This window comes from Podarcis erhardii (genome assembly GCF_964252035.2).
Source record: "Podarcis erhardii genome assembly, chromosome: 4".
Classification (NCBI taxonomy): domain Eukaryota; kingdom Metazoa; phylum Chordata; class Lepidosauria; order Squamata; family Lacertidae; genus Podarcis; species Podarcis erhardii.
In genome coordinates, this window is record NC_138508.1 from 43,535,616 (window position 1) to 43,563,128 (window position 27,513).

Consider the following 27,513-nt stretch of genomic DNA (forward strand, 5'->3'; position numbering starts at 1 on the left):
TACCAAACTACAGTTTTCAGGATTCCTTGGGGGGAGGGAAGTCATGACTGTCTAAAGTGGCAGGGTCACAATCTTCCCCACGGCAAGCTTTACCATATTTCCATTTAAATTACAGTATATTTTTAATTTTGCATCTATATAATATGAAACTGGCACATTCAAATATGTAACCTGTTTTATCATCTTTTGTGGGGGGATTCATTAAGTGGCGACACTTTAAAAACCATCATGTCAGGGGTGAACTTTGGTATTTCAGATTTCAGCGGCATTTTGTGTGAGGCCAACATTCGGTGCCCCACCTGCTTCTTGCCTTCTGTTCTGCCCAATTCACTACATTATAGTTGTGACTCTCTGTGGTGTCCCCTAGCGTCAGTGCCCAGTGCAGTGGAATCGGTCACACTGCCCTAAATCTTTATATACTTCTGAATAAGGCTCTTCCTTATGTACAAAGAGCTTAGTGTGTTTCCTTTCCAGATGTAGCCCCATGAAATGACACCCCCTTAGGAAGGTCCAATTGACATCCAGGGCAACTAGCTAGAGGGTACAGGAGGCTACAGTGGTTTGAACAGGGCCAAGAAAGCTTTGGTGCATATGTGGAATAGCTCTTGGATCCTAGCCATTGTTTTTAAATAAAGGAAGCTATTAAGCTGAAGTAGATTCCCCTTTTAAAGCTCTGTACTTCCTGTCAATTCCCAGTAAGTACATAAAAAAAGAAAGAGAAAGTCCTTATTCAGTATTTTGCCATGTACCTAAGAATTGCTGGCCACTATTAAACTGGTTTGGAAATAACTCTGCATATTTTGTCTCATTTTATCTCCAAACTGAGCCGTTCTTTGCACTGTATTTGCCATAGATCAGTGTTGATTTGACACAGCAAACGTTTCTGTGAAAATGTATGATGATGCCACGGATAGACACATTCCCAACTACAAATTTTACACATTGTAAAGTATCTGCACAACTGTTCATAAAAAGATCCTGATTATGGTGGAGCAGTTGCATTTTATAATTTCCCTTCTAAGACATACCCTCCATATGCTTACACATAAACATCTTAAGATCCTAGCAGCTGGCCATGACAGTGAGGCTACCAAAATACTTTTCTATCCTCTTCCAAAAGTCGCAAATACCTCATGTGCGTAAATGATGCCTCAATTTCTCCTTGGTTTCTACTTCAGTTCTGTGCTTCCAATGCTTCTTCAAATTCCTGACTCTCCATCCTGACTGTGAGGCTGCATACACACCATACATGTAAAGCAGATTTAAGGCACCCACCCACCCCAACAGAAAAATGGAAACTATAGTTTAAACTCACACCTACTATTCACAGTTCCTTTAAACCACAGTTCCAAGGATCCTTAGTGTGTGGGTGGGTGTGCTTTAAATGTATGGTATGTACACAGCCTAAGTCTTTGTTTGTTGAAGTACGTTAAGGCTACCTTCTGGAGCAGTGGTTCCGAACCTTTTTTGGCCATCTCCCACCTAAGCATCTCTAAAACGCCAATCCTCCCCCCTGTGACATATAATTCTTATTATTCAAAAAATTAACTCCTATTCACGTGGAGGAAGCCTAAAAGGCCATTCACTCTTAATAACTCATTCTTGAATTGCCCCCCACCCCAAATCAAATTCAGTGTGCCCCACGTTAGGAACCACGGTTCTAGAGCAAAAGCTTTCAGAAGGGAGATTCCATGAACACACACACAAAATCTAAAATACAAATACAAACAATTAATAATTTAAAAAGCAGTATCCTCCCAACAGCAAAAACAAAACCCTCCATTCAATCAGCCAAGTCTCTCTGTGCCCTTCCACCTACCCAATTCTTTCCTCAGTTTGTAGTATCTCATTCCATTTACCCTTATGCTCGTTTTATTCCAACAAGTCTTCCTTGGGACTCGACTCTACCCCATGGACTACTATCTTCAGCTAATAAGCATTGCAGCCCCACCTTCTCTTATCTGATCAGTCTCAGAGTCTGTGTTCCAGGTCTCCAGAATCTGTCCTTTCCCCAGAGAAGCTAGACAGAGAACATCCTGTTGCTAGCAGCTTCATTATGTGGAGTATTAATGAACATTCTGTGACAACACACTAGCTCAACTAACTCAGCCACAAGCTTTACCACCACCAAAAAAACAGAATAAAAGTAATGCTCGTGATTCACCTAAGACATTTCCCCCCCCTTTTTATTTGTTTGACAATAATATTGAATATACATTCTGAACTGCATACAATTTACCATCTAATCCTCTGAAAAAACCATTAGATGTACAAAGAAAATCCCCATTCTCATATGACTCTACTCGCGGCAAAGACTGTGGTCCCCATACGTTCCCAGGTGAGTTTGTCTGAGAAAGCCCCTACCTGAAACCATGGAAATCTAACCAGTATGCCTGGACCAGGTGTGTGTATCCTGTGGCCTTGCAGATGCTGCTGGACTCCAGCTCCCATCTGCCCCAGCTAGCATGACCAATAGGCATGGATAATGGGAACTGGAGTCCAACAACATCTAGAGCCACCGACTTGCTACCCCTGGTGTAGATAATCTCGATGGACCAAGGGTATGGTTAAGCATGGCAGCTTCCTGTGTCTCATAATTCTGTCTGTAACATGGGGAAAATATTTTTACACTAGCTGATCTCTGCAGAAATGTGTTGCCCTCTCTACAAAATACAAACAAATCCAGCGGGTTGTGTGCAAAAAAAGACCATTGTCCTGGGCCAGCAGACGACAGCTGTGATTACTCCATCTCCAAATAGCAAAGGCAACTGGAGATTCAGTGATTTGTTGACCTGCCCGTGACTCATCTGCTTGCTGATTCTGTGTCCTTTCTGGTTGTGGCAACAAAAATCAAGGCCGTCTCCAGACAGCTGCTTACCAAGCGAGAAGTGGGAGGGAAAGTACCTCGCGAAAGAGGTGTCAACATTGTGCAGGGATTTGGCAAGACTGCTGTGTTTTTGTGTTCCATTTGGATGAGTAGGGATCAGTTCAGTTGCGTGCGGCTTGCAGAGCAGAAGCAGTGGCACACAGAAACCAAACAGATGACATTGGTCTTTAGATGTCATCATCTGCAATGGCTCTTGGGGTGCTTCCAGGGGCGATATTTTGCAAACAAGTCACGCAGATCTGAATTTTCCATGTGTGCAGCTGGCATGCAAGGACTCACAAACATGAGGTTTAAAGCCTATTTTATATTGCTGTATCCCATCCACAGTAGAAGGTATTTCTTGATGGAATGTTTTTGTGTTCTCCCCCCACAATTTTTCTTCTCCTTCTGGACAGGTGTGCAGGGACCTCTGTACCTATGTGTGCAGGGACTTCTGTAAACACCTTTAATTTTTGCACCACAGAAGTGTGCAAGAGGCAAGAGCAACGTTACCAAACCCTTAGTTCCCACACCAATGCACGTTTCTGCTTTGAGGGCGGAGGGACAGAGGCAACATCCATTTCTATTTGGGGGTTTTTTAAATGAAAATGTTTCATAGAAATGCATTTCACAAGATTTGCCTTGTATTGGTAGCTTTTGAAAGCAGCCTGATCTGTTTAGGATCAACTCTGTTTCAATCCAGCCAGATTTGTTACTCTGGTCTGAATGAGATCTATTTAATCCAAAACTATGTTTTGCCCAATTGACTATAATGGGGAATGGCATTAAAATGGCAATCTCTATCTTTCCTTTTCATTTAATTAGATGAAATTATATTATGGGCAAAGGAGCCCCTCCAGAGCAGATCAAGCCTGCTGGATTTCATGGAAATCTATATAGGGTGTGTGTTTTTAAAAAGCTTACAGCTTTTTTAAAAAAAATATCTGTTGGTATGGTTCCAAATTGTAGGCATAGCCACCTGAGAGGATGAAGGCTGCCACATTTCTGAAAGATGGTGCAACAGTTCTCCCATGGGGCATACTTTACAGTTTTGGTGTGTGAAAATAGTAATCATGTTTCCTTCCCCTAGGGTTGTTTTTTTTTTTTTGGTGGGAAATCAGTTTGAAAACTGGGAGCATGAGGGAAGTGCCCCAGATGAGAAACATGCCAGAGTTTAGATGACTAGGTCTTGGTTTTTTTAAAAAAAGTTATTTCACTTCATAAAAAGCTGGATAACTCACACTTTTTCTCACTGCTTTCCCCTTCCTGGAAGTACCCTCCATGAAGAAAGAAAGAAAGAAAGAAAGAAAGAAAGAAAGAAAGAGCATGCAATGATTTATCACTGTTAGGAAAAAGAATGACTAAGAAATAAGCAGGCCACCACAATAATCTAATTTTGCTGCTAATGACCAGTTCTCACACCTGAAAGGAAAAATGACGACAACCCATGTGAAGAACAACTCTGTTTCCTTACTCCAACATTCCTTCTACAAATCAGTATGATTGGAGTGGCCTTAGAAATATAATTCACTATGCTTAAAAGCTAGGCCTGCCTATCAAAAACAAAACAAAACAAAACAAAAATCTCCCTACTCCCTTCTGCACCCCTCCCCTCTCTAATCCTGAGTATATCCACATTCAGGTTGGTTTTATTTCTCAGAAAAGAAAATATATATTTTTTTAAAAGGTCACAAGCTTATCTTTTTGGAAAAACCAAGGCCACAGAGCAATTCAAGAAGTTAGGGAATCTTTGCTCTGTCTTGTTAAGAGCATAATTTGAATGGGGAGCATGAGATCATGACTTGAATCCTCCCCCAATTTGTCTCATTGTTTGACGTACACAGAACCAATACACTTCCTTAATACAAATATATATCACTTTCACATACGCAAACATACTCAGGGCTGCACAAAATCAGTCCCTATAACTCTGCAGCATAATCTACGCTCTAAGGATCTCATTAGAATCTATCAGAATTTGCCAGCTCTCCCTAAACTAGCCCTTGCCAATCTTGTGCCCTTCAGATGTTTTGGACTACATCTCCAATTTGGACTACAACTCCAATTAACCGCAGCCAGCATAATGAATCCAAAACATTGGATTCTGAAGGGCACGAGATTGGTAAAGGCTGCTCTGAACATTTGCATAGAGCTCTGAGCACCAGTGCGCACTGATGTGCAGAGCTTAGAGCCTCTTTATGCACAATATTGACACTTTCACGATGACAACTCCACATTTCTTTCAGAAGAAACAATCAACCGTTGACAAGCAGAACTGAGACAAGAAGTGCAATTTGGAATCTTCCTGTTTTTCTTTCAAATATTGACTCACACTTGCAATCTCCAATGGAAAAGTATTCATCACTTCGTTTGCATGATCCTAGAAGCTGGGTCTTCAGCCATGATGCCAACCAAGGCAGGGCATCCATTATAGCTGCCTGTGCTCTATTTGGTACCTTTAGATTAAGGACAGCCACTCAAGACCTCACTACCTTGAGGCACTGACTTTTTCACAATTATGTAGAGCCTTTGTTGAACTTAGGTTTCAACAGATACCTTGGGATAGCATACATGGAATGGAAATGGATTTATGGATGTAGTCAGGATGTAGTCACTATTTGTTGATTTGCCCTTTATATAAGGTATCCTGAGAAATGTTATCCCCTATACTCTATTGGTTTTCAGACCTATATTCCCAGGAAGTGATAGTTGAACCCTTAGTTGGGAGAGACACTTCCCCAAAACCCTGGACAGGCACTGCTATCCATTGTAGATAATACTCAGCTAGATGGACCAATAGGTTTGGCTCAATATCAGGCAACATCCTATATTCCTGAAAATAATGGAAACTGTAGGTAGTCAGCAATGACTTTTACACGGTGAACACTTTTCCAGCTATTATTTTCCTTATTACAGCTGTTACCGGAACTAAACTTTTCTGCTTCAGCATGCAGTCCAAGTTTATATTATTTTGCTTCAATTTCCATTTCATATTCTATATAACAAAATTGTAGAGCTGTCACTGTTGATGAATCCATGTGGAATGACTGTCATCACCCATTTTCTACAGTGGCACTTCATAACATATTCCAGGGTTGTTGTTCTTTAAAAAAAAAAAAATCTGGAGGAAGGGAAATATTGTGGCTTTCTATGAAGATATGAATTTTAAGGAGATGAAGTTTTCACTGTGAATTACATTCAGGCATATAGAATTCAATTGTCAAAGCAAACCACTCTAACTTTAATTAGGCTGTTCCCATGTAAGAGGTTTGTAGACTGAGGGTGTGTTCATATTACATGCCCCGCCCTTAGAGTGCAGTGAAGTTGCACCTCTCCCCAGCTGTTCACATCAGCATGGCTTCAACTCATTTGTGTTTATGGATGCTCCAGGAGGCACTGACAAGGGGAAATGTGTCCACACCTTCGCTAGAGACAAATGAAGAACAGCTTAATGACTGCAATCAATGTGAAACTGGTTTAAGAATCAATGCATCAAACAGTAGCATCTTTTAACAAAAAACCCAGGATACATATGTGTTATGTATTCAGTGGTCTGCGTTTGCCTGAGCTTGAGTCTGGACTAAGGATTCTGAGCCCCTGTGTTCTGATTCAATACATGATATCCAATCACAAAACATTTCAGGATTTGGGCCTCTGCCATTGGCCCATAAACTCTGAGTTATGATTCGCAGCTTGGAAGTTTAGACAATCAATCACGATGGGAGTGGGAGTGGCACAGGCTTTCAGAAATGTATATAAGCAGTTGCTTTGCCCCTGTTGTCCAGTTCTGTTAGTTCAATAAAGGCTCTTGCCATTCTCACTGTATCTTGCCTCGTGGGAACCCACCAACACTTCAATATGCATTTTGGACAGCCTCGTGTGAATACAGCTTAAAAACCCAGCACTGGAAATGCAGTGAGTGCACAGTAAATGGGAACACATCCCAAAATATTTTTCATTTCCTTAGTAGTTGTGTAGCATAATTGTATTCATGCATACTTGAAAGCAAATCCCAGCTGATTCAGAAAAAGACTTACTCCCTAGCCAGAGTATATAAATTTTCAGTAAATGTCCTTAAACTTCAGCATACAGTTCTCTATCACAGTGCAATCTTGCCTTCCTATGTGGATGACAATCTCAATTTTGAATTTTATTTATTGTTTATGACTACTTTTGTTATGTTGTCGTTACATATTTTCTTCATGCAGTTAGCCACCTTGAGCATGGTTTGAATTGTGAAAAAGCAGCACACAAATAAAATTATGTATGTATGTATTTATCCAGTTGCCCTATAGTGATATCTCAATCCTATATTTTCTGCTTTAAATTGGTTTCAAAAGCAGCAGCCTTGTTCACAAAAAGCCAGAAGTGTACCATGATTACTCCTGAAATAATATTATTTTCCTAGCATTTAAAATTCCCCCATCACCTTTGAATCAAGGAGATGAAACTCATTTATTAGTTTCAACAGTATCCCTGCATGTGCATGATTCAGTTCCAAATGATAGACTTAATATTGTCTATCAATATTGTCTATCAATATTGTCTATCTTGTATTGTTTCAGAAAGCCTCTCCAAAAGAGGAGATTTCACCCTCATCAGATAAAATATTCAAAGAGGATTATTCCCACTTTTCAATTGTTCCAAACTGAGAACTTATCATTGTTCATATTGCTAAGTTAATGAGGCATAGAGGTCCCTTATCAACTTCTTGCAGAGTTTTTGGTATTAGCAAGAGAGCTGGAACGATGTGTGAATGCAGCCTTTCTTTCACATGTCCTTTGATCATTGATAGAAATTGAATTCTCAGCTAAGAATATGGCTCAAGGTGATGACTTGAGAAGTGACTCTGCGAGTCTATAGTACTTTGTAAGAACACTCTATGGGCATAATCCAGCCAAGGGGAATAACTTTTCTGTTCTAGTTCCATGGCAGAGTCAAACCTATATTATTCTCCCTGCCATTGCAAAAAAGGGCTAAGAAGCACTTAATTTTGGGTGGTGCCGTATGTGAGTATTGTGCTGGTATGTTGTTTTATTTCTGAGAGGATGAGTGGTTAATCACAATGTTTCATTTCACTTGTTTGTTTTTACCTTTCCATTTAGCTGTTTGTTCCAGAATCTCACTTTGGATGCCACATGCTATGCATGTTAACTCAGAAGCGAGAAAAGAAAATGTCCAGAAGGGGTTATTACAAGGTAAGTGGGCACAGGAATGCAACCTTAAAGTATGTCTGTGACATAGCCTAACTCAGATATCTCTTCAAAATAGGAGTCAACCTATTAGTTTTTTTCAATTTATTTTTTCACTAAAATGGGCCGCTTATATTTTTAAGAGGGAAAAACCCCAAGCCCCCTGCAAACTGCTGGATGCTCCTGATTGGAGTAAAACACTGCTTCAAGGTGAAATAGCAGAGAGCTGGAGGTGATTTTCAAGAGAAACCCATGTGGACCCCAATCAGGATTGAGAGCACGTACTGGACTGGGAAGCTAGAACTGTACTTTCCTTTTTTAAAAAATAATAATAATACCCAATACAGTTTTTTAAAGGCATATAACATGAGTAATTTGGCCCTAAATTGTACTGAATTAATTAAAGGGGCACAGCAATCTTCATTTACTTAAAGCAAGATTCATAAAAAGTCCAGCCATTTTAAGCTTCAAATTGTTTAAGAAAAAAGGGCACCTGTTGAATTAAAAAGTTGAAACTTGGAGTGCATGATATCTCTGGTGAGGTCTAGAAGTGTGCCAAATTTCAAATTGATCTGATAAAAATTTCCACAGCAAGTTAAAAAGTTCTGACAAATAAGGCATTCAACCTTCTAATTTAATTTTTAAATTTAACTCTTTAATTTTTAATTTAACGTAAAGCCTATGGCAGCAATTGCTGGCAAAGTTAGATGCTCAGTTTGATTCTGAAGCTAGAATGCTGCCAGTACTCCCTGTTTACAGAGAGTCACCAAGTGGATGCTATGCACAATGCTTATTTCTTAGCAAATGGTAGGGGACATGGAATACACAAGTAGGGTAAGAGAAGAGATTGTGACCTCCTACTGAGTTTCTGAAAGCTGAAATGCAGCATGAGGACCCTACTTTCTGCTATTCCTTTCTGTGTGCAAGTGGTGGGGAAAGGACATGCAAGAATCAAAGTCTCTCATGACATTCTGGCTTTAGCAAAGGGCTATTAGGGGGACAAGGAAAGGCATGCAAGGAATGTCCCTGGAGGCAGCGGCTATCAGTTGCTGCCCCATTCAACTTACCCTTGTAGGCATGTGCACAGCCTCTTGTAATAGAAAATCCTTCACTGTGGAGCAGTGATTGAAGTAGCAGCAGAATAAAAGAGATGGTGAAATTTGTAGTAAGGTAACAAAATATAGAAAAAAGGAAACTAGAGAGAACTGGAGAAGTCTCTTGTACAGATATGATTTCTTAATCAGCTGAAAAAAGACAAATGATTCATGTGTGGTACAGTAGGCAGAGGTGGGCCAAAATGTTTCTGCACGTGAGACAAAAATCCCACCGCTGCCCCCACAGGGGAGTGCATCTGAGGCTCTGCAAGGGCTTCCACTCAAAGAAAAGCCTCACCACCAGGTGGTGGTGGTAGGGCAAACTCTGCAAGGGCATCTGGAACATCCCATTCTCGTTGAAACTTGACGAGAGCGGGCCATTGAAGAGCTTTGGCGCTGACCTTCCTCTGACTTCCTAGGGGTCAGGGCTACACCAGCACCTGATGTGGTGGGGAAGATGGGCAACACCTCTTGTGTTTCTGCTTCCTGAGGCAGCTGCTTCACCCTGCCTCATCTGTGGGCTGGCTCTGGAAGTGGGTAGACTTGGAACAGGGAGAATGAATTCTGCTCAGCTATGAAACCCACTGGGTGACCTTGGGATGGTCATTTTTGCTCATTCTCACCTATGCAACAAGATTGTTGTGAAGATAAACAGAGAGAGGTGAATAATTTTGAACTTTCATTTTAGATATCTCTTGCTGCCATAAACAGTGCCACACAAACACACCTTTTTATAATACAGAACAAGGAAGCCTTCTGAATAACTCAAAAGTTGAATCACTAATGGCTTTTGCTTTTTGCGCAAAAAAAAGTACAATTCCACTATTATTCTTTAGATTTGTTTCAGTGATCAGACATGGCTACCTGCAGTTATTGGTTCTTTGAGAAAAAGATAAATGTGTGCCTTCCAATGAAATGATCACTATCAGTTAAGTATTTGTAATTCTGTCTGTCTTTTAAATTGACTTTGCCAGAAAACAGATTCAAATCCCTTTTGAAAAGTGTGGGATTGCCAACATGAAAACGACAAGTTTCTTTTTCAAAAACCAGGGAGATTCAATGATAAAAAGCCTGTAATTTAAGACCAGAATGATGCACAGGGTGACAAATTGTTCTTTCTGACTAACACTTCCTTCACCCAAACCTTGCCTTGGTCTTTCAGGTGAGGAAGGATTACCTGGGACGAGCAAAGATGCCCGTGTTGTTCTGGTGTTGTTATTGTTTAGATTTCTTACCTGTACTTCTCCATGAGGTCCCAGGTGAGGTTACAGCAATACAGCAATAAAATATTAAAATCAGTTACATTTATTGCCCTTCTGCATTGCCTTATGCAGCATCTAAGCCAAGGATGCGGAACCTGTGGCTCTCTGGAGGTTGTTGGACTCACCCCCCCCCCCGAAGGTTTTGCTGCAAGTTATTTTTAACTGATTTATTGTTTGGGTGGGGTGTGTGGAATCTAGGTTTTCATCTTCATATGTTTTCTAAGTCAGGCCCACTGTGAGTCAAATTGCACATGTTAGATACTGACAATATATCAACAGAAGGGCATTAGGAGACATTATTGCTAAGGATTCTGCTAGGTCATTTTGACACAAAGTGCTATAAAGCCAGTCTTAGGAACAGCTCTTAAATATAGAAGATTTTGAAGTATGATATGAATAATTGCTCAATAAAAACCTTATGAAAGAAACAATACTTTCCCAATAATTTCTTGGAAGCTTTGGGCAAAACAGAATTGCCTTTGCTACCTTTCATGTTCCTCTGCTTCAGCAGCAAAAACCAAACCAAACCAAACCAAATACTGGCAAGCAAATTACATCTATGCCAGGGACAGTATTTATTTATATATGAAAAAGCTCATTGTCTTTTAAAAACCTGTAGGCAGGTAGTCAGCTGGCTAAGTTTGTCTTTCCTCTGTATAATCCATTTTTTTCCTTTTTAATGTGATGACAGCTTATTAAGAAATCCAAACAGAAAGTGGGAGGGAGAGAGAGAGAGAAACAGAGGGTGCAAAAAGAAAAGTCAATTCATTGCAAGCGAAGCCAGGCTGAGTTCCTGTGGAAAAAGTACCTTATATCACATTCATGCCTCTGTGCAACAAGATGCTAAGCTGACTTTCTCTGCATGAAAAGGCATACTGAGCTCCCTAATGGCACCAAGTGCTCCAAAACATAGGCAGCAGGGTGAGGGGGTGTGGTAGAAGCCTAGGATCTTTAGAAAGAGCAATACACTTTTCTTTAATCTCAAAAGGTTTTCAACACACAAACAGTACCTGTCCGAAGTTTCCCTTCCCCAAACTCAGTACAAAAGCAAGAAAAGGGAAGGAAGAGTTAAGAGGGCAGGAAAAAATATACAAGGTGGTATGTTTAGGAATAAAAGCTAAACACACCCATGTGTTAAGGCATGGCCCATTTCAAAGTAGTGAGCACCAATGGGCTTTGCTGTTTAACTACAGCTATTTGTTTGTGCACTGAACAGCATGCAGCAAATAACAACCCTGGCCCCAGGATGAGCAGGCAAAGGTCCCACAAAGACTGCAGCACTAGGCACACTTGGTGGGGAGTCAGTCTCTCAGCAGGACGTGCATCAGAATCATGCTACAATATAAACAGTACCAAAACACCCAGGCCAAGACTGGAGAAGGCAACAGAGGGAAAATTGAAGGGAGCAGTAATTCCTGTTTATATTGTCTGAATGCCACCTTCTCCCCAGAGAGCCTTCCTTAAGCTTTCCAAAGTCACAGTGCAGCTTCTTAGTCCTGATTTAAACTGGCGTTCCCGATGCAACAGAGGACAGGACTTCAGTACCGCCTACAGGTATGTAGGAAAGTGAGTTTGGGCAGGCACAGCTTCTTATCTCACAGTGCCATGAGAATGAGAAGAGCGTCACTTAGTGCAACTCCCTCCTCCGTACCAAAGGCACAACAGCCTTGTCGTCTGCTGCACCAGGTCACCTGGAAACCATTTTGCCTAATGCTGCCCACTGGAAGCCCCAATGGCCATCCTTCACTATGTCCACCACCCCCTAAAGGCATTCTAGCAGAGCCCTTGGCAGTGTAGCCAGCCAGCCAGCCAGGTTTTCTACAGGCTAGCACTGAGCAAAAAGCATGCAGAGGTAGAGGCTCAAAAGCGTCCCACTGCGGAGCACGCACATCTCACCTCCAGGCTTGGTCCGCTCATCCCATGCCAAGGAAATGATCTTCAGTTTGGCATCTCCAGTCAGCAGCACCAGGCTTGAGAGTCCCTAAAGGCAATGGTATAATAGTCCAGTCTGTGAAAAGGGTGGCACCTCTGTAAACAGCAACTGAAGTGAAGTGTAGCAGTAAAAGCAGCTGAGACGACTCTGGCTCAGGAACTGCAGCCGGCACGGCTTCTTCTATTGTTTCATAGAATAGGAGAGCCAAACTAGGTTCTCTCACCGCCACCTGCTGGATATTTAAATCACTACTCCATCAAATCCTATCGGTTCCTAAGTAATACACTTACTCCTGAGAAAGCCCCCGAGAGCTATTGCGAGCACCAAGTGCCGCTCCCGTTTACATCACAAATCACTTTCAAAGTAGAGGATGTCATGCGGGAATGCATGAAGGCTTGTAACTGTCGGTGGCAGTTCAGTATTACAATCCTGCCACCCAGGATCTGTAATCTCATCCACATCACAGAATCTCATCACCCTTCAGCCACCTGAGGAAGTAGTCCAAAGAATCACCAAAACTCAAAACTCACCTGCCAGTTTCTTCATGTTTGCTTCTTTAATCCTGGAATATCTGTTGCTTCTGAAATTCCAAGGATCAAATCTGAATCTATATTCACATCAGTCACGTTTCTTCAATTTTGTATTGTTCAGATCTTTGGTAAACTGCTTTGAGAGTCTCCTGGGGCAATAAATTGGAATATAAGTATTCTAAAGAAATAAATATCCCCTGCTTTTCATATCTTAGAATCCTTTAGTCCCCAGAAACATACCTGTGTTTCTTCAGGTCATTAGACCCAAACTCATCAGCCAGAATGACTTAGGGATGATGGGAGTTGTAGTACAACAACACCTGGCAAGCCACAGGTTCACCATCCCTGCTTTAAAGAAAAAACTGACATGCTGTACTAGTGAAAAGCAAAATTCTATTTTCCTCTTAGCTAATCATTTAACATTTACCACATAATATCTCCACCCACCCACCCTAGCACAGTGTTAGCATTCCAAAGGAACAGCAGCAAAATACTCCTATTTTCCTAAGAAAAAGAGAGTTGAAATCACCTTAATTTCCTTCTATAAGGTAGTTTGTCAATATATTTTTTATGTTTTAATGTAAACATCCATTTCCATTCGATACTCTGTTACTGCACTCACAATATCCCAGCTATCTTTCTTTATCCATTCTGATAATTTCAGTGGAAGAAGATCTCCTCCTTTTAATAGCCTCAGACAACAATTTTGGTAATTGCAGGCTTATTTGCTGGTTATGCAGTCTGTTCCAATCGCTGTAAAATATCTCCAAGTTTGGATGACCTGGAAGTCTTTTGTGCATGGTTTGCCTGCCATGTCATTTCTCATATGCCTCCTGCATCATCAGCACACCCTGCCTTGCTTACAACAAGGGGAAGACTTTTTATCTCATCTCCCTCCTCCTAATTCTGGTAGGCAATTCAAGGTACTCTCCAGATGTTGTCAGACTACAACTTCCTTTAGCTCCAGCCAGCCTGTGCAATCATCAAGCATGATGGGAGTTGAAGTCCAGCAAATCTGAAGGGCACTTTAGAATTTCTTAATTTCAGAGGGTGAAGGATTGCGCTTGCTTCATTATTGTGAGGTGGCCAAGAGGTAGTGTTTGCCATTTACTTTCAATTAAACATTTTTTCAGTGCTCTGCAACCTGCCAGGCTCATCTGAAGACACCCATCAAAGTTTCCGTGGGCTTTCACTGAAGCATGAGAACTTGGAGAGGCCAGCTGCCAGGTGCCTAAGATCAGTATGATAACTGATTTTGTATTTAAGAAAGTAGTTTCTTTTCTTCTTACATTCCCCCCTCCCCCCCCCACTGATTTATTTAAAAGTAAAAAGCCATTGCATAAATAATGATAATGATAAAATAGCTGTTAGGTCAGGAGAATAGTAGGCAGCCTTCCCAGATCTCTGAACTTGTAGAAAAAACTAGCTAAGGACATCATGGGTTTTTTAGGAAGAATGGGCAACCAGGAGGCTGTATAATGCAGACTGCTGGAGATAGAATTTGCATAATGAAGGTTCTTGGCTACCTCAAAAGCAAGGTAAGTGCAACAAAAACCCCTGCACCCCACCCATTAGAATTTCACCATAATTGTCTCACACCTTTCATAATTTTTGAATGCAAATTCTTTTTTTCATTAATTAGGACCACCATAAAAACCCACACATAATAAATCGTCAGCACAGCATTAGTTGCTTCTGTTCTATTAAAAGGACCTGAATGTTCCCAATACAGTGGTACCTTGGTTCTCAAACTTAATCTGTTCCGGAAGTCCGTTCCAAAACCAAAGCGTTCTAAAACCAAGGTGCACTTTCCCACAGAGAGTAATGCAAAAAGGATTAATCCATTCCAGACTTTTTAAAACAACCCCTAAAATAGCAATTTAACATGAATTTTACTATCTAATGAGACCATTGATCCATAAAATGAAAGCAATAAACCATGTACTACAGTCACTCACTCACTCACTCACTCACTCAATCAGTAGCTGAAATGGATTCCACACAGTCGCAAAAACAAAACACAAAAGCCGCAAAAACAAAAATGCAAAATAAATAGCAAAAACAGACAGACCTCAGCGTAACACTCAAAATGGGAGTGTGGCACTCAAATTGGAAGTGTAACACTCAAAACAGAGCACATTGGACTTCTGAAGAAAAAAAAAGTTCACAAACCGGAACAGGTCTGCAGTGTTTGGGTTCCAAGTTGTTTGAGTCCCAAGGCATATGAGAACCAAGGTACCACTGTAAAGGGATGGCTGCTGCAGGAAGGGAAGAGCTGTAGCTCAGTGATGGGAGAACTCTAGGCCAAAACCCCAGAGGGTTGTTGCTAGTCAGTGTCAGCAGCATTGAGATAAATAGACCAACAGTGTAACTCAGCATGTCAGATTCCTACGTTCCTGTGGGCGTAACTACCATTTCAGTGATGACAAGACAACAAGGGCAGTGTGCATCAAGTCAGAACCCGAGAACCATGATTCTGACAACTGAAAGACAGTTCAGCTGTGACTCCGTCCTCCTGGGCCAGGCGCTACACTGCGAGGGAAGCCAGGGCAGACACGTTCATCATGCCTTGGTGCCCTTCCACATGCCCTCTTGCAAAATAGGCTCTCCTGTGGGTTGCAACAGAAACACAATCTCTCTCTCAAGTCCTACTGACTCAAGTGTTCCCGTGCAACATCTGGAGGGGGAGAATCACACTTACTGGCAAGTTTCATGAGGGGGTGGTCGAGAAATGCAGTTTTCCGCAAATTACATTGTGCTGTCTCCCAGATGGCATGCTGATGGGCAGGCTAAATAACCACCTGCTGGTATCAAGATGGTTGCTCCTCCATTTGCTGAAAGTTTTCTACTTGGGGAAATGCTGAGAATGTTAAATCCCTTAAGAATAAACCTCAGCATTTCCCCAAGTATATTTAGCATTGTCTTTGTTCAAAGCTTTATTTCCCCCCCTATCATTTACAAATAGATTTTTATAGAGAGAAAGTTTTTTTAAAAAAACAAACAAACAGAAAAAGACAACTTACTGAGTCACCTCCATTAGACATTGACTAGTTTCTCCCAGGTTTGCAGCAGTACATATTTGTCTAGCCAAGGCTGCCTCAATTAGTCAGTTGGTTTCCTTTTCCTGAGGAGAAAGCTTGAGGTCATACTTCAGACCTCCACATTCCTAATTTATTTTGACAGAATCCATATGTTAGATTTTCTGAGTTACTTGTTACAATATCATCTAACTTTTGTCAATTTCTACCCATCTACCCACAGCAATTTCTGTCTTTTTCAGACATAGCATACAGACAATGCTGAACAGATGTAATTTTAGACTCAACCATGACCTTATGTTTACCTCCCGCTTACCCTCTTTTGATAATCTGTTACTTCATAATGTGGTGATCCAGCCCTGCTGTGTTTGCCAGCCACCCTAAGGAGGGCCCTGAAGTTCTCTCCCCAAATCCTGTCCTGATAGCACAACTACTTAAGTCCCTACCCAGTCAGTGCCTAAACTTGCTTTTTTCCTCCTCCCTTGCAATCCCATTTCCTTTTATGTCATGATTTTATATTGCAAGCCTAATACCAGGAACTGGCTTTCTCTTTTTTTAACAAAAACTGACCAGTAAGCCTCTGTAGGAGACTTTTTGGCTGAAGAATGGGTTAAAAATGCTTCAAATCAACAAATAATAGAAAAGCCTTCCCTTGATTCTGCCACCTATTCAGCCATCACGCCTCTGCTACCCTTCATCTGTGCCTTTGTAATTATTTACTCCTACAACCCATACCCTCTCACCTACCTCCTGAATTCATACCACTCTCCATAGCAGATACCCCTGTTCATTTTGAAAAGATCTTCATTCCCTCAAGTATCCCCTGTTATTGTTATTTACAAGCATCAGTGACTCAGTATGGCTCTCTTTTGCTTTTATTTTAGCACTGAGCTTAACCAAGGTTTTTGTCGGCTTGCTACTGAATTCTCTCTCTTGCTCTCTCTCTGAAAAGTTCAGGTTATTAATGAGAAAGGTACATAGCATTGTTCAGTAGTTTCTGGCAATGTATATAGGGCACACGTAATTTTTTTTCAGTGAACATTTTAGGAACCTAGGAAGATGACTTTTACTGAGTCAGGACATTAAGTCTGTCTGGCTTAGCATTGTCTACACCAGTGTTTCCCAACCTTGGGCCTCCAGCTGTTTTTGGACTACAACTCCCATCATCCCTAGCTAGCAAGACCAGTGGTCAGGGATGATGGGAATTATAGTTCAAAAACAGCTGGAGGCCCAAGGTTGGGAAACACTGGTCTACACTGACTGAAAGCAGCTCTCCAGAGTACCAGACAGGAATCTTTCCCCAACCCCGACTTGGAGATATTGGGGTTTGAACCTGGTACTTTCTGCATGCTAAGCCTATTGCTCCACATCTACACTACCACTGATCCTGTGGTCTGGTCAGCTGCAAGATTGCTTTCTTTTCATTTTCTACCCAAACTCCCACAATGTTCTGCTTCCTCTGTCAGGCCTTTTCTATTCTGGTTTCTGTAGGGCCTTCCTTGACGGAGCGTCCTGGCTTCTGTGCTTCACAAAGAAGAGTTGTGAATGTCTAAAGCTGTCGCAGACTGAATGTGCAGAAGTTGTTTCAACTAAAGATGTCATTTCCCCTTCAAATATATGTAAGATGAAAAGGATACTTGCAGCCTGTGAATGTGCTGCCAACTCTCTTTATATTAATGCCTCTCTCAGCTGCCACTCTTGTCTCTCTCCCTGCTCACTTGATGGCTTGCCTGTACCGCTGCCTCCTCCTCCGCCTGGGAAACGAAGAGCCAGACTAAGCCTGAGAGGTGAAATGTCTGCATCTACTATCAAATACCACCAGCTCTGAGGGCCCAATAATTATGGGGTAGAAAACCTTTTTCAGCCCAAGGTCCACATTGCCCTCAGAGCTACATTCCAAGGGCCGCATGCATGAGGTGAGTGGGGAAAGCAGGTGAAACAACAATTGTAAATTTTTATCTTCGCACAGTTGGCTAGCTTCTACACACATTCACACACCCCTTTTGAGGCAAGCAAGGAGCAGTATTAGAGTTCACAGATACATTCTAGCCAGGAAAAAAAAATATTTGGGCTGCAAAGCAGAGCCAGGTGGGGGGGGGCGGTTCAAGAGAGCAAGAAAGAGATTTCTGGGGGGCTACATGGATTTGGCCTCAGTACTGAGGTTCCTCACCCCTGCAGTAAAATGTGTGAGTGTGTGTGTGAGAGAGTGAGGATTTAGTTTTTCTCTCCCCTGAGAAAAATCCCTCTAGTGGGGTAGGAGAGCTGAAAATAATGCCAACATATTTCACATCTGGCAACCAATGTTCCCCTTTGGTTTTGGATAGTACATGGGTAAAAAAGGTAAAGTAAAGGTACCCCTGACCATTAGGTCTAGTCGTGGCTGACTCTGGGGTTGCGACGCTCATCTCGCTTTATTGGCCGAGGGAGCCGGCGTACAGCTTCCGGGTCATGTGGCGAACCATGTGGGTCATGGCGAACCAGAGCAGTGCACGGAAATGCCGTTTACCTTCCCGCCGGAGCGGTACCTATTTATCTGCTTGCACTTTGATGTGCTTTTGAACTGCTAGGTTGGCAGGAGCAGGGACCGAGCAATGGGAGCTCACCCTGTCGCGGGGATTCGAACTGCCGACCTACTGATCAGCAAGCCCTAGGCTCTGTGGTTTAACCCACAGCGCCACCCGCGTCCCAGTACATGGGTAGGTGAGTCTAAAAAGCCCGGGACACAAATTTCCACAGCCCTCTAATGGCTACGGTGGTTCATTTACCAGAAGTAATGTATTTAGCTTTAACTCTGTATACTCAATTCTGACCAAACTAAGCCTCCTAGAGCAAAAAATACAAAGGAGGCTTTGTGTGAGAGGCCAGGACTCATTGTTTCATTTTACACTTTGATTATATGCTCTTCAGCAAGAATCATCAGGCTTTTTGTGTGTGTGTGTGTGTGTGTGTGTGTACTTGGTTCAATGAAACACTGATTACAGCTTCTGGGTCCTACCCTAATGTATTGGGAAGCGATAATGAAGTGATCCTTTGTTTCAGATACATTAGCCAGCAATTTATAAATACACTTTCTTCTTGGAACCTCTTCTATGTCTTTATTCTAGATTTTCCTCTTCAGTCTTTTTAAACTGAAAATTACAAGGTCAGAGAGTAGGAGTGTTTGTGGCATTGTTTTCTTGCCACTGAGAACATAGTGTTGCATCATTCCAGACACTGCCAAGGCAAAAGAGTAGGGAACTGGTATGCACAACAGCAATAGGTGTTCTTGGAGAAGAAGGGAGTTGAGGTAAATTCCAGGGCTACATTCTTCCCACATATTGAAGTCCTTTGAGAAGATAGTAATGGTCTCTTACATACCCACCCCACACACACGAGAGAGAGAGAGAGAGAGAGAGAGAGAGAGAGAGAGAGAGAGAGAGAGATGGGAGCCTCCATACTTTAAGCCATGTTTGACAGACTTGAATAACAAGCTGAATGTTGAAGACAGAGGGTGAATGGGTATACATACATTTCTTTGCGGGCAGGAGAGAAGATGGAAGATGGCAATTGTTCTTGAAGAAAGTAGGATGAGTGCCCGATGGGCAGAGGAAGCACTCTGTTACAGCAAATCCACTTTAAAAAGGAAGCAGAATCTTTGTGTGGTTAAGAAAGGGGAAATACATTGAAAAGTATGGCATGAACTAACAAGGAATAAGAAGACATATAAACATAGTGACTCAGACTGTAACTTGCTTGAACTAACTAATTTGGAGAAGAAGCAGGAGGTAAGTAAAAACCTGAAAAGAGGTGATCTATTTTTCAAAACAAATACCGTATTTTACCGTATTATACCTGTGTATAAGATGCCTCCTACTTTTAGGGACTTAAAATTAAGAAAATGTGGGGAGATTACCCCTGTGTATAAGACTACCCCCCTTTAACATTATTTTTTAGTAAAAAAAATAGTCTTATACATGGAAAAGTACTTACGTAATTATGTAAGGAGGAATCAGTGAGGAAGGAATAGGATACCTATCTCCCCTCCACTGGTTCAGGTAACTTATTGCAAATAGGTACGAGTCTGGACTAGATCACTTTTGAGGACCTTTCCAGATCTACGTTGCTAGGAACAAGAGTGCACCACCTCAGAGTTAGAGTGAGTTTCAATTAAAACCATTCTAGGTTTCCTTAATTATAATTATCGAATTTAACTTCTAAAGAGCCAACTACTGATAAAATCCTTGTGTCTTTATTGTGTTTAATGAAGTGACTAAGCAAATTGTGCTTTAGACCAGCTCAGTAATTTTTTGTGCACCAGCTGAGGAACAAAGGCAAGTTATGAAAGAAAGCCTCGCTGCAGGAGGAGTTTAAGGATTAATATCAATAAATGAAAGTGACTAGATGAATTCACAAATATCATGGCAACCAGCAAACTATTCAGACATGAATTACAAAACCCCAATCAGCCTTTCTGATTTCTTTTCTAGAAAATTCTTCTACACCATTCAAAATGCATTACGCCTGGAAAATGATTAGGATATATCATATATGTATAATAAATACCCATCACCCACAATACCTCTAGGAACAGGTTTGTTGTGTAATAACTTAAACAAGAGTTTTGTAGGGTTTATTTGTCCAACTTCACATAATTTGGATATTTGCTTGATGAAACTGGAAAGCTAGAGGGCCTTTGCCACACCACTGGAAATAAATGGAGTGCAAAGTGTCTGAAAGTGCAATTTTATAGCACCCACTCAGAAGTAATTACCATTGAGTACTTTTAAAATGGGACTTACATCCACAGAGTTATAATATGACCTTTACCTACAGGAAATTAAGGGGTAAATGCCACACTTATTGTGAAAGAATACAAGCCCAAATATAACATCAATAACATGAATGTTCCTACTTTGCCTTAGATTTCGAAGACCTTTGCTTGACCCATATCTTTATTATTAATATAAGCGTTATACTTTATCATGTGTATTCCAGCTTTTTCTTTTTTTTAAAAGCAGGGTCATACATAGGGGTTATTCTATTTATCCTCACTACAAACCTGTGAAGTCAAGTAGGTTCATATTTTCTGTAAGTGAAAATAATGCAAAAAAAGGGCCAAGCTAGTATTGAAGTTTGGTATATAAATTTCAGCAGAGTGCAGAAATAGTCTGGGAAGACTGCTGGCTGAAAGAATCAAGAAACTTGTGGATTATTTATTGTTAGAAACAAAGCTGTACTGAGTCCAAGGTTACATGCAGCCACCATGGAGTCATGAGGCTAACAAGAAGAACACTAGCATGAACTGTCTGGTCGGAGTGAAACAATACAAACTGAAAGCTTTTGCAGATGACTTGGTATTAACATTACAGGAGCCAGTCTCTAGTACTAAAAGAGTGCTAGAATTAATTTCTGACTTTGGTCGGGTGGCGGGATTTAAGCTGAATAAGCAAAAAACTAAGGTTTTAGCAAAAAATTTGACAACTACAGAAACAGATGAGTTCCTGAAAGAAACAGAATTAAATGTGGTTAAAAAAGTAAAATACCTAGGGGTGTATCTGACCTCCAAAAATTTGAATTTGTTTAAAGATAATTATGAGAAATGTTGGTCAGAAATCAAAAGAGATTTGGAAATATGGTCAAGATTGAAACTTTCCTTGTTGGGCCGAATAGCAGCTATAAAGATGAATGTATTGCCGAAAATGTTATTTCTGTTCCAGGCCCTACAGATCGTGGACAAAGTGGAATGTTTTGGAAAGTGGCAGAAGGATATTTCTAAGTTTCTTTGGCAGGGCAAAAAGCCCCGAATAAAGTTTAAAATACTAACTGACGCGAAAGAAAGAGGGGGATTTGCCCTGCCAGACTTGAGGTTATATTATGAATCTGCAGCCTTCTGCTGGTTGAAAGATTGGATTTTATTGGAAAACACTGATGTCCTAGATCTGGAAGGGTTTGATAATGCTTTTGGGTGGCATGCATATTTGTGGTATGACAAGGTTAAAGTTCACAAATTGTTTAAAAACCATATTGTCAGAAGAGCAATTTTGATGGTCTGGACAAAATATAAGGACTTATTGGAGAGTAAGACTCCGAGGTGGCTCTCACCGGTGGAGGCCAAGGCACGTAAGAGACTTAACATGGAAGCCTATTGGCCTAAATATTGGGAAATAATTGAAAAAATTGGAGACAATTGGAGGTTGCTGAGCTTGGAAAAATTAAAAAACAAGGTGCGAGATTGGTTGCACTATGCTCAAATTCAGGAGGTTTTTAAAGTGGATAAAAAGGTTGGATTCCAGGTGGAAAAATCGAAATTAGAGACAGAACTGTTAGAGCCAAAAAATAAACTACTTTCGAGAATGTACAACTTGCTGCTTAAATGGAATACACAGGACGAGACAGTCAAATCCGCCATGATAAAATGGGCGCAGGACTTGGGGCACAACATTATGTTTGAAGACTGGGAAAGGTTATGGAACACCGGAATGAAATTTACGGCATGTAGTGCCTTGAAGGAAAATATTATGAAAATGATATACCGGTGGTACATGACCCCAGTCAAACTTGCTAAGATATATCACCTGTCTGACAACAAATGTTGGAAATGTAAAGAGGCGGAAGGGACATTCTTTCACCTCTGGTGGACTTGCCCGAAAGTGAAGGCCTTTTGGGAGATGATTCATAATGAACTAAAAAAGGTACTTAGATTTACCTTACCTAAGAAACCGGAGGCCTTTCTTCTGGGCATCGTGGACCAGAGAGTACTTAAGAAAGATAGAACTTTTTTTATGTATGCTACCACAGCAGCAAGGATCCTGATTGCTAAGCATTGGAAGACACAAGATTTACCCACGCTGGAGGAATGGCAGACGCAGTTGATGGACTACATGGAACTGGCAGAAATGACTGGCAGAATCCGAGACTCGGGAGAAGAAACAATCGAGGAAGACTGGGAAAAATTTAAAGACTATTTGAAAAAACATTATAAGTTGTATGAATGTTAAAAAATGCACTTTTGAGGAAATTCTAGCTTCAGCAATTGTAAACTAATGAAATGAAAATTAAGGTACAAGAAGTCAGAGGTGGAATAATGAAATAACTTTATTATGTTCAAGCTAAAACGTATAAGATGTCGGTTACAACACTTTGGAAATTAGATAACATGATAAAATGAAAGATACAATAAGTTTTGAAATAAGTTAACAAATTGCTGATGTTTTGTATCACAGAGAACACAGGGTTAGGAAGATGTGGGGAAGTCCATTGGATTTGCTGAAAAAAAGGATTATGGAAATTTGTAACTTCTCTACTTTATTTTCTATATCTATCTTTTATTCTTTTTTTCTGTATTTCATAAACTTAATAAAAATATTATTAAAAAAAAAATAGCATGAACTGTCTGAAGAAGAAGCTGTAGGAAGGAAGTAAAGCCTGAGGAAATACAATCTACATATAGTTACTTGTAGTTAATAAATCAGTAAGTAAGAAGAAGAAGAAGAGTTTGGATTTGATATCCCGCTTTATCACTACCTGAAGGAGTCTCAAAGCGGCTAACATTCTCCTTTCCCTTCCTCCCCCACAACAAACACTCTGTGAGGTGAGTGGGGCTGAGAGACTTCAGAGAAGTGTGACTGGCCCAAGGTCACCCAGCAGCTGCATGTGGAGGAGCGGGGAAGCGAACCCGGTTCCCCAGATTACGAGTCCACCGCTCATTAACAAGTCAGCAAGGGAAGATTAGGTTATCTTTCTGTCTATCTCCACATCCCTCAGTTTAGGTAACTTATTGCAAATGTACTTTCCTCACAACACTCAACAAAAATGCTAAATATGAATGTTTATTGTAGCTCAATGCACTGATATTTTCAATTCACTCTAGATTGCAACTATTGACATGGAAATGAAATGCTATACAAACTTTTTAAAATATTTGGGATATGCCAAACAGAATAAAAATGTAACCATCATTCGATACATTTACCTCAAACGAAAAATACAAAATCGTATTTTTTGTTACCCGTAACTTGATAGCTGTTAAAACTTTAAGCAAATTTTGTAGACTAACATGTCAAGCAAACAAAAGTTATTTTAATATTAGCCAAATTATAAACTATCAATACACAGTATCTTGGTTTATGTATTACAGTGTCAATCTGAAGTGTCTTATCTGTAGTGCAAATATCTGAATATTCACATGTCAAGCTTGAAGATTGCATGGTTTTAAGAGAGGCAGCCTTGCTATAATTTGCAATATTTGAAGCTCTCAAATTTGTGAATGGAGTAACCACTCTCTCTCTCCCAGCCCGCTTTCCTTGTGGGCTCTGCCTGATTCGGTGTGCCATTTGTCATTTTAATTCCCCATCCTCACCCTACACTTTTCCTTTGCATGATTGCACATCACACATTTGCTAAGTGAACAACAATAGCCTTAGGAAATATCATCAGGCAGGAGGCACTTCATGTAAAATGAGTTGGATCACACAATACACAACTGCACAGCTATTGCCAAAATGAAAAAGGGAGGGGGGACCTAGGAGGCTGATGAAAACCCAATTATATTCCTGCTTTCTTAAGTATGGTCTGCTCCAAACTATGCCAATCAGTGCTGCCACTATATATGTATATGAATTTTTATGGGAGTGCTGAATAGAGCACATGGTTTTAATTCAGAAGTACTACAAACAGTGTGAACCAGCAAGGGGCCAGACAAACAAAGAAATCTGCAATTTAGATAGAGCTCACCTGCAAGTCTAATATGTGGAGGGAAAGGGGGGGGGGAATCTCCATTCACCCAAGAGTTGTTTAGGCTCATCTCAGGAGCTTAGATTGGTCCAATGGACAGTTTTGACATTTTTTGCTTTAAAATACCATACTGCACACAAGCAATATTAGAAACTATTTTGAAACTCCCCTTAGCAACAAAAGTAGTTTTCCGTGTGACACTGGGAGGAGCAAATTTCTGTTGGGCAAAATTAAGTCTGAAGCCTTCTTTTGGAAAAACCCAACTCAACCCAATGTTGTTGGAAGAATAAGTCTAAATTCCCAATTCATAGATGGAACTTTTTATTTGTTTATCTTGGCTTTCAAGAGAGTTACTGTGGTGTGGGTGAGCGTTGAATGGACTGTGGGAGACCCAGGTTCAAATTCTCACTCAGCCAGAAATCTTGGCTTGGGCCAATCACTCTCTCCCAGCATAGTCTATTTCTTTGGTGGGCGCCTTTGCAGGCTGGCATTTCCCCATGCACTGGGATCCAATGTGAGAAGTTCCAGGGACTGTTTCCTATGCAGCAAAGGAAGCCTCTGCGCCAGGCTTGCTGCCTGGGTAATTGGTCCCACCCACTTGCCTAATGAAGGGATGTGGGTGGCGCTGTGGGTTAAAGCACAGAGCCTAGGGCTTGCCGATCAGAAGGCCAGCAGTTCGAATCCCTGCAACGGGGTGAGCTCCCGTTGCTCGGTCCCTGCTCCTGCAGTTTGAAAGCACGTCAGAGTGCAAGTAGATAAATAGGTACTGCTCCGGCAGGAAGGTAAATGGCGTTTCTGTGTGCTGCTCTGGTTCGCCAAAAGCAGCTGGCCACATGACCTGGAAGCTGTATGCCGGCTCCCTCGGCCAGTAAAGCAAGATGAGCACCACAACCCCAGAGTCGGTCACGACTGGACCTAACTGGACCTTTACTTGCCTAATGAGAGACTTGTGGGTGGGCATGGGCCACAAGCATAGACTTGTGGCTTGCTTAGGCATTGTATAGGCATAGTTTTGGTCAGAGGGTAGGTTGTAACCTCTACCTGACCCCTCCAAAATGGGGTATTTCATTAATGGGATCCAGTGAAGATGCTTCTGTCTGGATGTCCAGGTGGGGCCACAGCACTTCCCAGGTGCAATCCAGTGCAATTCCTTGATGTAGGTTAGGGATTCCCTCATTTCCAGTTGACCCCAAAATGCAAGCTCTTCCAGCAGGTGGGTGGGAAGGGCTGGGGTCTACCCAATGTCTATACCAAACCTCTTATGTCTGTTGACCATAAATATTGGTTGCCTTGTCTCTTATTCTTGGCATTGGGGAGGACAGAAGAGTAGGGGTGGGAATGCCTTGCCATGCAATAAAATTGGAAGATAAGATAAATGAGTAAAAATATTCTGGGGGCACCTCGCAATGTGCTAAAAACAGATATAGCTTTGCTGTTCTTTGGATCCAAAGTCATCAATAATCACGCCATCATCAGAAATGCTAGAATGCACCCACTTCATCACCAAGCAAAGAAAGCTATATGCAGTAAATACGGCTTTTCTTCTTTAAAAAATCAATCAAGTTATGATTGATTGTTAAATAAGAAATAAAAATGGATTTCTTTGTCCCCTAGAAGCAGAAATGCTGTGATGGAACTCACTGCAAGAGCTGCTGCTGTCAGCAACTCTGTGCCTATATAGTGATGTTTCAGTGGCAAGAAGCAATAGAGCCCAGGAGATAGGAACTTGGAAATTGAGTAAAGGGCACAGTGTAATGATTAATTGAATACACTGCTGATGGAGGGAAAGTGTCCCTAACAACAATGATCTTCCTTTTTTTTTGCGGTGGGTGGGAATCAGCTACTGAGGAGAGAGGCTTCATGTCTTAGTAGGGCCTTATTGTCGGGTCCTCACATCTCTGTCTGGAAGCTCTGCCAAGGGGCCGGCAGGACACCCAGCCTCGAATCCATTGCTTCGTAATCTAAAATGTGTCAGAAAAGACTGTGGTTGCTTTTGCAGCTTGTTATTAATATTCCAGAGCCTAATCCTGTTTCTGAAAACAGATTCTGGGCACTTCTGCACCAGCCATTTACCAGGAATTTGCAGTGTCTAGGCACCCATTTTTTTGTGGTGATGGGGAAGGGATCCACACAACAAGTTGCTTGTGTTGTACATACCTTATCCCCCCCCCCCCCCCGTTAATGCAGACTTTCTCTTACCTGGGAAAAGAAAGCCAGTTAGTACTTTTAAGTCCATTATTGATGCACACGCTTCAAATGTGTGACTTTTTCAAAGCTAAGCTAAAAAGCTTTTGGACGTGGATTGTTTCCAAGGGGTTAGGTGACATTTCTGGTGCTGTTGGTGTTGGTACTGACCTTTAAAGACTGAAACGGCCTTGGCCCAGTATACCTGGAGGAGTGTCCCCACCCCCCTCGTTCAACGCGGACACTGAAGTCCAGCACCGAGGGCCTTCTGGCAGTTCCCTCACTGTGAGAAGCAAAGTTACAGGGAACCAGGCACAGGGCCTTCTTGGTAGTGGCACCCGCCCTGTGGAACGCCCTCCCATCAGATGTCAAAGAAATAAAAAACTATTTGACATGTAGAAGACATCTGAAGGCAGCCCTATTTAGGGAAGTTTTTAATGACTGATGTTTTAATGTATTTTAAATCCTTTGTTGGAAGCCACCCAAGAGTGGCTGGGGAAACCCAGCCAGATGGTATAAATCATCATCATCATCATCATCATCATCATCATTATTTTCTTATGTGTGTGCTCTGCTGTCATGTCTCCTCAGTTCTGATTGGGCAGATCTGGAGAGACCTGAGCCATGAAAAATTTGGGGCTTTTCATTTGCTCTTTTTGATGATTCACAAGTCTTGCTCAGCTATTTCCTTCCTTGCTTCAT

At 41.4% G+C, this 27,513-nt stretch overlaps 1 protein-coding gene across 1 annotated transcript in view; it reads right to left on the reverse strand.

Annotated features, from left to right (window-relative positions):
- The window catches only part of HTR1F (5-hydroxytryptamine receptor 1F), a 114,635-nt gene extending 102,102 nt beyond the window's left edge, over nt 1–12,533 (reverse strand). The window contains exon 1 of the mRNA XM_081858529.1: nt 12,311–12,533. The gene's annotated coding sequence lies outside the window, so the exon portion shown is untranslated. The remainder of the gene's footprint in view (nt 1–12,310) is intronic.
- Nucleotides 12,534–27,513: the final 14,980 nt, after the last annotated feature.